We start from the raw sequence: 10,177 nt of genomic DNA, 5'->3' as shown, positions 1-10,177 counted from the left end.
GTCTACGGCCATACCACCCTGAACGCGCCCGATCTCGTCTGATCTCGGAAGCTAAGCAGGGTCGGGCCTGGTTAGTACTTGGATGGGATTCCGCCTGGGAATACCGGGTGCTGTAGGCTTTTGCGCCCCCTTCCCACACACACTTTTAACTTGCGTGGCCCCGACAGAGAGACAGGCCGAGACCCCCGGCCGGGCTGCCGGTCCGGAGGTGTCCCTCCCGACCAACAGCGCCCAGCGCCTGCAGCAAGGCCCACAGGCCTGGCTCTCCCCAGGGAAGCTGCTAGGACACTCTCTGCATGAGACCCGGCGGGGAGCCGAGCCAGGTCCAGGCCACGACCCTCCCTGTGCACCCTGACCGACCCACCCCACCCCTCGGCCTTCAGGATGAGGGGTGGGGGGGACACCTGCCCTTCCCCAGAACACAGGGCCCACCCGCGGGGCCCGCTCCCCCACCCGTTCCTGCCACACAAGCAGAACCTTGCCACCCAGATCCTGGGAGTGGGAGAGTCCATCCAGCGTCTCTGCCTGGGTCCGTCTCTCTTTGCACCATCTCCGCAAGGTCCCTCCTGAGTCTCTGCCCCCTTTCCCACTGCCTTCCTCCCTGAGGGTCCCCCTGAGTCTGTCTCTCTGCCTGTCTCTCTCTTTCTCTCTCATCAGAGCAGCAGATGTCTGTGTGTGTCTCTGCTCATCCATCTCTCCTTCTCCCTTGTGCCTCTCTTGACCTGGGAGGAGGCATCCCTGTCTCCATCTCCCACTCAATGCCTCTATGGCCTTGGCTCTCTTCTCTCTCTCTCTCTCTCTCTCTCTCTCCCTCCCTCTCCCGCTCTCTGTCTTTCACACACACACAAACACACCCACACCCCCACAAACACACACACACTCACACACTCAAGTAATGTGGTTTTGGAACCCTTTCTTTTAGGTAGTCCAATTCATCGTATGGTCCTTACCCGTCATCGGATGAACTGACCTCTAGGTGTCAGCCTCCTGTCTTAGGTTGGTACCACTGCAATCGGATCATACCCGTCACTGACTACCAGTCCAGCATACAACCATACTTGTGGATAGGCCTTTGCACCAGTGGGGGGGTGAGGTTCTTTGCCTCACCTCTGTTGGCCCCCAAATTTTAGACCATCACTAGTAGAAGGGAAGAGGATGAAAAATGCCATGACACCAAGCCAATTGAGGGCTCCTTTGAAAAAATTGTACCACCGGTGACACCATCAGCAAAATTAGTCCAGCACTACCACAATTCGCTGTACCAACAGATAGTTCACAATGCATACAAGTGATACATAGTCCAGGCAAGTTCTGCAAGCAGTTCAAAGCAGAGGAATCTGTCAATATGTCCATTTCCTCCCAAAATAAATCGACTCCTTGATTGAGCATTACTTGTTGAGTTATTATTCACTGATGCATCAGTTTATACAGTTTGTTGTGATAACTACAGAAGAAGCTGTAGTTTGGTTTTATCTTTGTCTTCACCAGCACTGGGATGAAGATAGGAATTCTGGCAATGATGCTAGGAAAAAAAATTATGTAACACTCCAACAGGCACTAAGAAAAGAATTTTTTTGAACAATTTACATTATCCTGAACAGAATTATTAAATATAATGAGAAGGAAAGGTGAAGGCAAACAAGCAGATCTGTTAACCTCCTTATTTGTTCACATATTAAAACAACTTTCAACAGCTGTTTATCCAATCTAAATTAACCCATTAAAATCACGTGAATAAAAAAAAATTCGGATCCATTTATTCATGAGCACTCCTCATATAAGATATATGGAAATACACACAAACAGACATACAACACAAAACAGAAGTGTGCGCACATAACATACAACACATAAGACAATAGTAAAGGCCTTGTAACTTTGCCTAGGTGAAATCTCCATTGCAATGTTTAAAAACTCCACAGTCAAAAAATAAAACTGATCAGAAAAACATTAACCTAGGTCTGTATGAGCTCAAAAATAGAATAGAACTTTATGATGTGGGAAAAGGCAATAATAAAATAAACATTGAAAAAAGCATCCTGATTAATCACTGTCGCAGATGTAATAATAGCCAAATTGGAGCTCTAGATATCAGCTGTTATGGATTTGAGTCAAATCACCTTTTTTTGTTTTTGTTTATGTTTTGGTCCATAGAATTCACTTTGGTTAGTTTCTCTGGAATCCAAATCGGCTGTTGTTCTCCCTGTAGAAACACACAAACAGACCCCCGACTCCAGACAATCACTGGGTCAGGACCTTTCCATTGTCCTGTTAGAATATCCTTCCAAAGTACCTTAGGCTTATGTACATTTTTTGGACACATATTCCTTTCCGCAGCACTAAGCCCTGATGAATCCAAATTTAAAAAGTTTAGAGTAAAAAGGGTTATTTTAAGTTTATCTTTGGGGGATATATACCCCTTTCCAATTCCCTCTTTTTGCTTTAATAAGTACATTTTTAATAGTTTGATGAGGTCTTTCAACTATGCCTTGTCCCTGAGGATTGTATGGGATTCCTGTTATGTGAGTAATGCCAAATGATGAGCAAAATTGTTTAAAAGAGGTAGAAGTATAACCAGGACCATTATCTGTTTTTAACTGTTTTGGAACGCCCACAGTGGCAAAATTTTGCAAGCAATGAGCTATAACATCTTTAGTTTTTTCTCCGGCATGAATGGAGCCCATCAAGATTCCGGAAGAAGTATCAACTGTTACATGTAAATATTTTAATTTTCCAAATTCTGGCAAGTGTGTGACGTCCATCTGCCAAATATGGTTAGGTATCAGTCCTCTAGGATTGACTCCAAGATTAACTTGTGGTAAAAAGGTCACACAATTTTGACATTGTTTTATTATTTGTCTAGCTTGTTCCTTAGTTATTTTAAAATGCTTTTGTAAAGTATTAGCATTGACATGGAACCTTTTATGAAAATGTGTAGCTTCTTCTAGTGTAGAGAAAATATGTATGTCATGTGTAGTTTTATCTGCTAAATCATTGCCCAAACCAAGGGCTCCAGGCAATCCTGTATGTGCTCTGATATGTCCTATAAAGAATGAATCTTTTCTGTCCCAGATTAGACTTTGTATAGCAGAAAACAAAGAGAAAACAGTAGAGGAAGAGGAAATCCTACCAGCATCTTCAAGGGATACTATAGCATTAACTATATACTGACTATCAGAAAATAAATTAAATACAGAATCTTTAAACATCACAAAAGCTTGTAAAACTGCATTAAGCTCTACCTTTTGAGCTGATTGTTTGCGTACTAAAAATGTAAAAGTTTGATCAGGGGTAACTACTGCTGCTTTACCATTATTTGACCCATCAGTGAATATATTTGGAGCATTCATGATAGGGGTTTTTCTTGTCATTTTTGGAAAAACTACAGGATGCTTAGACCAAAAAGACAACAAAGGATTAGATGGTAAGTGATTATCAAATGAAACATTAGATTTACACATGATTATTGCCCAAGTATTTAACTCATTAGTTAACTCATCAATTTGATCCATAGTATATGGAGTAATAATTTTATTGGGAGAAATTCCAAACACTCCCTTTGCTGCTTTTATTCCTTTGAGTATTAATTGTCCTACAGCCTGAGGATACCTAGTAAGAATAGTGTTAGGAGAATAAGATAAATGTATCCACAATAATGGACCTTCTTGCCAAAATACTCCTGTAGGGATATTTTTTGTTGGTATTACAATAAATAATAAAGGCAAACTTATATCAATTCTATCCAAATGCATATTTTCCATATATGTTTCAATAATTTTTAATGCCTTTCTTGCTTCAGGAGTTAATATACGGGGTGAATTTGGATCTGATGGACCTTTTAGGATATCAAATAAAGGTCCCAACTCTCCTGTTGGTATGCCTAGATAAGGCCTTATCCAATTTATATCTCCTAATAACTTTTGAAAGTCGTTAAGTGATCTGAGTTGACCTACTCGTATTTGAATTTTTGGTGGACGGACCATGGTTGAGGATAATAGAACTCCTAAATAATTAATTGGAAAATTTAATTGTACTTTATCTATTGCTATCTCTAGATTATAATTTTTTAATAAATTTTTAAGTGTGGCATAACATTCCAGCAATGTGTTTTTATCTTTGTGTGCTAACAATACATCATCCATATAGTGAAATATGTGTAGTTCAGGATTTTGATTTCTAAGTGGCTGGATTGCTTTATTAACATAAATTTGACACATAGTTGGGCTGTTAGCCATCCCTTGAGGGAGCACTTTCCATTCATATCTCTGATCAGGACCTTCATGATTCAGTGCAGGGATAGTAAATGCAAAATGTGGACTATCCTCAGGATGAATTGGAATTGAAAAGAAACAATCTTTAATATCTATAGCTAAAACATACCAGGTTTTTGGTAAAGCAGACAATTGGGGAATCCCTGATTGAGCAGGTCCCATAATAACCATCTCATTATTAATGGCTCTTAAATCTTGTAATAATCTCCATTTACCAGATTTCTTTTTAATGACAAAAATGGGAGTATTATAGGGAGATATAGAAGGTTGTATATATCCCTCCACTAATTGTTGTTTGACCAGGTCATTGGCTGCTTGTATCTTTTCTTTAGTCAGGGGCCACTGAGGAACCCATACTGGTCTATCTGATTTCCAAGTAATTTTTATTGCCTCAGTGACCCCTTCTGAAAACCCAGTCCATGTCTATTTATTCCTTGATCTATTTGAATCGGTGCTGCTATACCTTGTTCTCCTAATCTTTTTTCTTCCCTGAAACCTTGTCTAGCCCTAATAGTGGGCGCATTTGGATTGATGTTATTTGTTAATGTCAAACCTAATTGATCTAGGACATCTCGTCCCCATAAATTTATAGGAAGATGATCCAATACATATGGCTGTATAGTTCCTTCACATCCTTCAGGATCCTTCCAATCTAATACCATTGCACTTCTATGGGGATTAGTTGCCACTCCTAGGCCTCGAAACGTTTGAGTGGCTTGTTGTAATGGCCAATGTTTTGGCCATTCTTGACGAGATATGATGCTAAGGTCTGCACCTGTATCCAGTAGCCCATTAAATTCATGTTCTTGAATATTTAGTTTTAGCATTGGGCGAGAATCTAAATTCAAAAACAGCATAGCCCAATCTACACCTGTGGAACCCCTGGAACCTCTTTCCATAGTACTACTGGAAAATTTATCATGTAGGCTGGATATTATTAATAACTGTGCTATTCTATCTCCTGGTGAAATTACTGATATACCCTTTGGAGAACTAGCTATAATTTTTATTTCACCTTCATAATCGGGATCAATTACCCCGCGACTTATCATAAGTCCTTTTAGCGTAGAAGAACTGCGTCCTAACAATAAGCCTACTGTTCCTTGGGGAAGAGGTCCTTTTACTCCTGTGGGAATGATTTGAACTCCCATCTCTGGAGTTAGTACTGCTCTGGCAGAGGCGCAGATGTCCAACCCTGCGCTCCCTCTGGTTCATCTGATGAGAGATCTGATGGATAATGTGTCCTGGGCACTACCCTGATGGTGTTGCTGGGTTCCTCCATGGTGTTTCTGGGTTCCTCCAGTGCCCTGTACATTTGTCGTCATAAGCCCCAGAGCATTGGGCCCCCCTGTCCGTTTTTTGGCAATGGAGCCCGATGCCTTTCTCCTCGATATCGTGGGTAAACACCTGGTCCTTGTCCATTTTTTGATAACGGAATACCCTCTATGGTGGTTTGAGAACAGCATTCATTAGCCCAATGTCTCCCTCTATGGTATCGTGGGCAAATACCTGGTGTTATATTCCTTTGATATCTAGCTTTGTTAAACCCTCCTCCTATGGGACAACTTCTTTTAAAATGTCCTGTTTGTTCACAATTGTAGCATTTTTTGGTCTGGCATCTAAAGCCTGTTGTACTGCTGCCAAGAATTGTCCTTGTTCATTAATGTCTCTACATAATTTAATATATGTGTTAAAATCTTCATGTCTCCATGGTCTAATGAACTCTCTGCAGCAACGATTTGCTTGGTCATAAGCCAGTTGTTTTATAAATGGCATTTCTTGTTCTGTATCCCCCAAAATTCTGGAAGCTGCTTGAATAAGCCTATCTACAAATTCAGCATAAGGTTCATTAGTTCCTTGTATTACCTTAGATAATTGACCTTGTAAATCTCAATGCCCCTGTAAAGTTTTCCATGCCCTAACCGCATCTACAGCAATTTGTGCATATACACCAGGATCATATTCAATTTGTTGCCGTTGACCCTCATAAGGTCCTTTTCCTAACAACATATCTAGATTTCTTTGAGAGTAAGCAGCTGCTGCATTTTGCCTAGCTGTCTCCCTGCAAAATTCCTCATTGGCAACCTTCCATAACAAATATTGTCCTCCATTTAGCACAGATTTACACATACTAGCCCAATCTGCTGGAGTCATGTCCAAGTTGGTAATGGATTCGACCATGCTTACAGTGAAGGGTGCTTGAGGACCATAGGTTGTTACAGCCTCCTTTAAGTGCTTCACTGTTTTGAAATCTAACGCATGGTGAATTCGCTGCCCTCCTGCCTGCTCAAGTACAGGGCATGCAAATCTTTGAGGTCCTGTCTCAGGATCCCATCTATCAACTACGGGGGTTGAGGGGGTTGAGGGCCACTCAGCTATCTCCATAGGTGGAGCTGTTGGTTGAATTACGTCCTCTGGTGATAGAATGGTGTTAGTAGCAGCCTCCTGTTGTAGCTTTTTTTTTTTAATTGGGGAAAAAGCTACAACAGGAGGCTTTCTTCCTTTAAATTTTCTTCCTCTGTCTGACTAGCTTGAGAGACCTTCTCTTTTGCTTGATCTAAAATGTCTTTCTCCATGGTTTGAACCTCTAACAATTTATTTAACACTCTTTCAGTTTGTTTTTTTACTAATTTCTAATCTGTTATAAAGATAACGCAACCCAATAAGATAACACAAAACAAAACCGAAACAGAATGAAACAAAAACAGAACAAAAAATCGTTGTATCAATTTTCCTATTTTCTTGACATGTACATTTGTGGTCTATTTCTATCTCTTCCTCAGGGAAAAATAACTTCAAACCTTGAGCCAACCATTTTTCCCAGTCTGCCTGAGAAAATTCTAGGGATAGGCAGCTTGAAACAAACACAAACAAATCAAAACAAGAACATATTGTTTTTTAAAATGGTCACCCATTCTCTTGCCTTCTCTTAGGGGCAAGCAATTTCACTTATCCCGAAGCTTCAGACGTTCCCCGTACGGGCCGCCAAATGCCGCAGTCTGGCTGGGCACAAATCACGAGCCACTGAAGGAGGAACAAACTTTATTTTTGAACTGCAAGAAAAAACCTCACACACGCTCCTGGAGAATTCTCCCGAAAGCCACTTGGCTCCTGCAGGAACCCCCAGCCGGAAATATCTCTCCGGGAAATCCCTCCTCCTGCACTTCCCCAACCAATGGGAACTCTTGGGGAATCCCCGGAAATCCCCGTGAGAACTCCAAAATAGCACGAGAACTCCGAAATAGGTCGAGAACTCAAAAGTAGTGGCAGAGGCGGATATTAATGCCTCACCTGTCAATCAATACTGTTGGCAAAATGCCCAGGGGCCATACAGACTGGTTGTGGCTCTCAGCATAAACCTAACCCTTACCCTAAACCTAACCCTTACACTGGACCAAGCCATAAACCTAACACTAAATCTATCCCTAACTATAACCCTAGACCTGGCATTAGCCCTAGCCCTAATACTAGCCCTAAACCTAACACAAACACTAGCCTTCATTCTAGGCCTAAGCCTAGCCTAAATCATAACCCTAACCCTAGCCCTAGCCTAACCCTAATACTAACCCTCACCCTACCCCAAAAGTTTGCTATAATCCACTCCTTTACCCTACAAGTAACCCTAACTTTAACCCTAACCTGAGGTCTAAACCTAACACTAACCCTAGACCTAATTTAGCCCTATCCCTAAACATAACACTAGCCCTAGCCCTATGACAAACTCTAACTCTCACACTAGCCTATCACTAGTTCTAACCCTATCCCTTACCATAACCCTAACCATAACCCTAAACCTAGTCCTAATCTTTGCCCTATCCTTAGTCCTAGCCCTAACCATAGATCAAATCCTAACTCTAAATCTAACCCTAACCGGAAGCCTAAGCCTAACCCTTATAAATACATTTATATTTAGATTCTATGTCTACAGATGTTGGCTTCAATTATTATTTAGAATATAGTCATTAGTTTCATAAAAGGCATACCATTTCTGGTGGTGTATAGGGTACTGAGAATCAGGGATAGGATGCTATGTTAAGGCGAAAAGGAGTGTGGGTATGAGATTAATCTATCTTAGCAAATTGGAGGAGAACTGTAACGAATAGACAGGGGTAATTTATGGAAGAATGTATAAATTCAATTTCCTTATCTGTATTCATAAAATTATCCTATGTATAAAGAGTAAAAGTTTGGAGGTTGCAAGTGGGATAGAGGGAGGAAGAAAAAAGAAGGAAAAAAACAAGACAGAAACAGAGGGAGAATGAAAATCATATAAAATAAAGGGGGGGTGAGATGGGCCCATGAAATTCATCTATATTAAACAATTCTGGTGATTCAGTTCTTAAAGTCCAATTTCATGCAAAGTTCTTGGTTTAATGTATGTTGAGATTGTGAGGGCCAGAGGGAAAAGGGTAGAGGAGAATAGATGAGAAGAGCGAGAATAGAAAAGTCTCTCAGAACTCTGTTTTCTTCCAGTAGGTGGAGTTGTCTATTCCTAGCTTGAGTCTCTGTGCTAAGGGTGGTGGAGGTAGCCAGTTTGAGAGGGCTTGAGCTTCTACCTGGAGCCTCCCTACTCTTAGTCTCTGAGTTGGAAAAAAGGTACCTGTACAGTTGCTGTTCTGCATGAATAGCTATGCCCCCCAAAAAAAGCTTGTGAGAAAAATCTTGATTTATCACAGCTGGAGGTAGGGGAGTTGGAAACCAGGTACCTGAGCAGCTGCAGAACCAAACTGGTAGCCACGGCCACTGATAGATGGTGAGTAAGGTTTTCTAAGATTGATTCCATCTGTTACCTGTGTAGGGTGTTTGGTGAGGTGGGTGGTTCTGGGGTTCCTTTCGCTGTGTCCAGAGCTTGACATGGTGACCCACAAGCAAAGCCTCTGTGTTCTGTGCCATCTATCCTCTGTGCTGAGAGCGCCTCCATGGCCGAGATTTCTGTCTAAGCCGAGAGAGAACCCTCTGCACCAAGAGCTTACACGCGGCTGAGACTTCCGTCTGAGCTGAGAGCACATGCGCAGCCTAGACTTCCATCTATGCAGAGAGCTCATGCACGGCCAAGACTTCCGACTTCCGACTGAGCCAAGAGCAACCACACAGCTGAGCCTTCCATCTGCACAGAGAGCTCCAGTGTGGCCCTAGTTTTCTTCAAATTTCTATGATATTGGGCAAGATTCATCTTTTACTTAGCCTTACTATGCTCCACAGGTTTGGACCTTCTTGGTTCATTGGTTCTCTGTCAGGAACAGTTTGTATTTTAAGATTTTCCTTCATTATGGCTTATTGATGTGAATGAAAATGGAGCTGGAAATCAAACAGGATTGGTAGTAGGTGCTTGAAACTTCACAAATCAGTTCTCAGTGGGCACACTCAATCAGTTCTCTATGGGCATTCTCTGGTTTATTCTTTGTGAATGTAGCCCTAAATGGAAGCATGCAAAGCAACTTTATGTGAGAGCACTTTAGGAGAAAATGGAAATATGCATGTGCTGAACTACCTCCCCCAATTATTTGGTCAGATTTCTTTGATACTGTGAAAGCTTCATCTGTTAGACTGCCCCACATGGCTCCACAAGTGTGGGACTTCTAGGATCAAAGGGACACTAAACAGGTTAAAGTTAGTGTTAGGGTTAGTGTTAGGACTAGGATTAGACCTAGTGTTAGGGTTAGAGTTACTTTTTTTTTCAATTTTCTATGATACTTTGCAGGATTCATTTTTTTTTCTATTTTGACTATACTCCAAATGTTTGGACCTCCTATATAAAGGGTTTGTGTTCAGGAACAGTTTCAGTTTTCATGTTTCTCTTTTTGCCCTGTAGGGGTGAATGGAAATGAAGCTGGAAATCAAACAGGTTTTGGGCTAGCTGCTTGAGTCATCACACACTCAATCAGTTCTCAGTGAGGATTGTCTGG

At 41.6% G+C, this 10,177-nt stretch overlaps 1 non-coding gene across 1 annotated transcript; it reads left to right on the top strand.

Annotated features, from left to right (window-relative positions):
• On the top strand, positions 1 to 119 carry LOC144251812 (5S ribosomal RNA). The gene has a single exon (XR_013342759.1). It is a non-coding gene; the product is annotated as a 5S ribosomal RNA (ribosomal RNA).
• The last annotated feature ends 10,058 nt before the right edge of the window (positions 120 to 10,177 follow it).

This window comes from Urocitellus parryii, unplaced genomic scaffold, assembly GCF_045843805.1.
Source record: "Urocitellus parryii isolate mUroPar1 unplaced genomic scaffold, mUroPar1.hap1 Scaffold_2288, whole genome shotgun sequence".
NCBI classification, from domain to species: Eukaryota; Metazoa; Chordata; class Mammalia; order Rodentia; family Sciuridae; genus Urocitellus; species Urocitellus parryii.
This window is presented reverse-complemented; position numbering and strand designations above follow the sequence as displayed.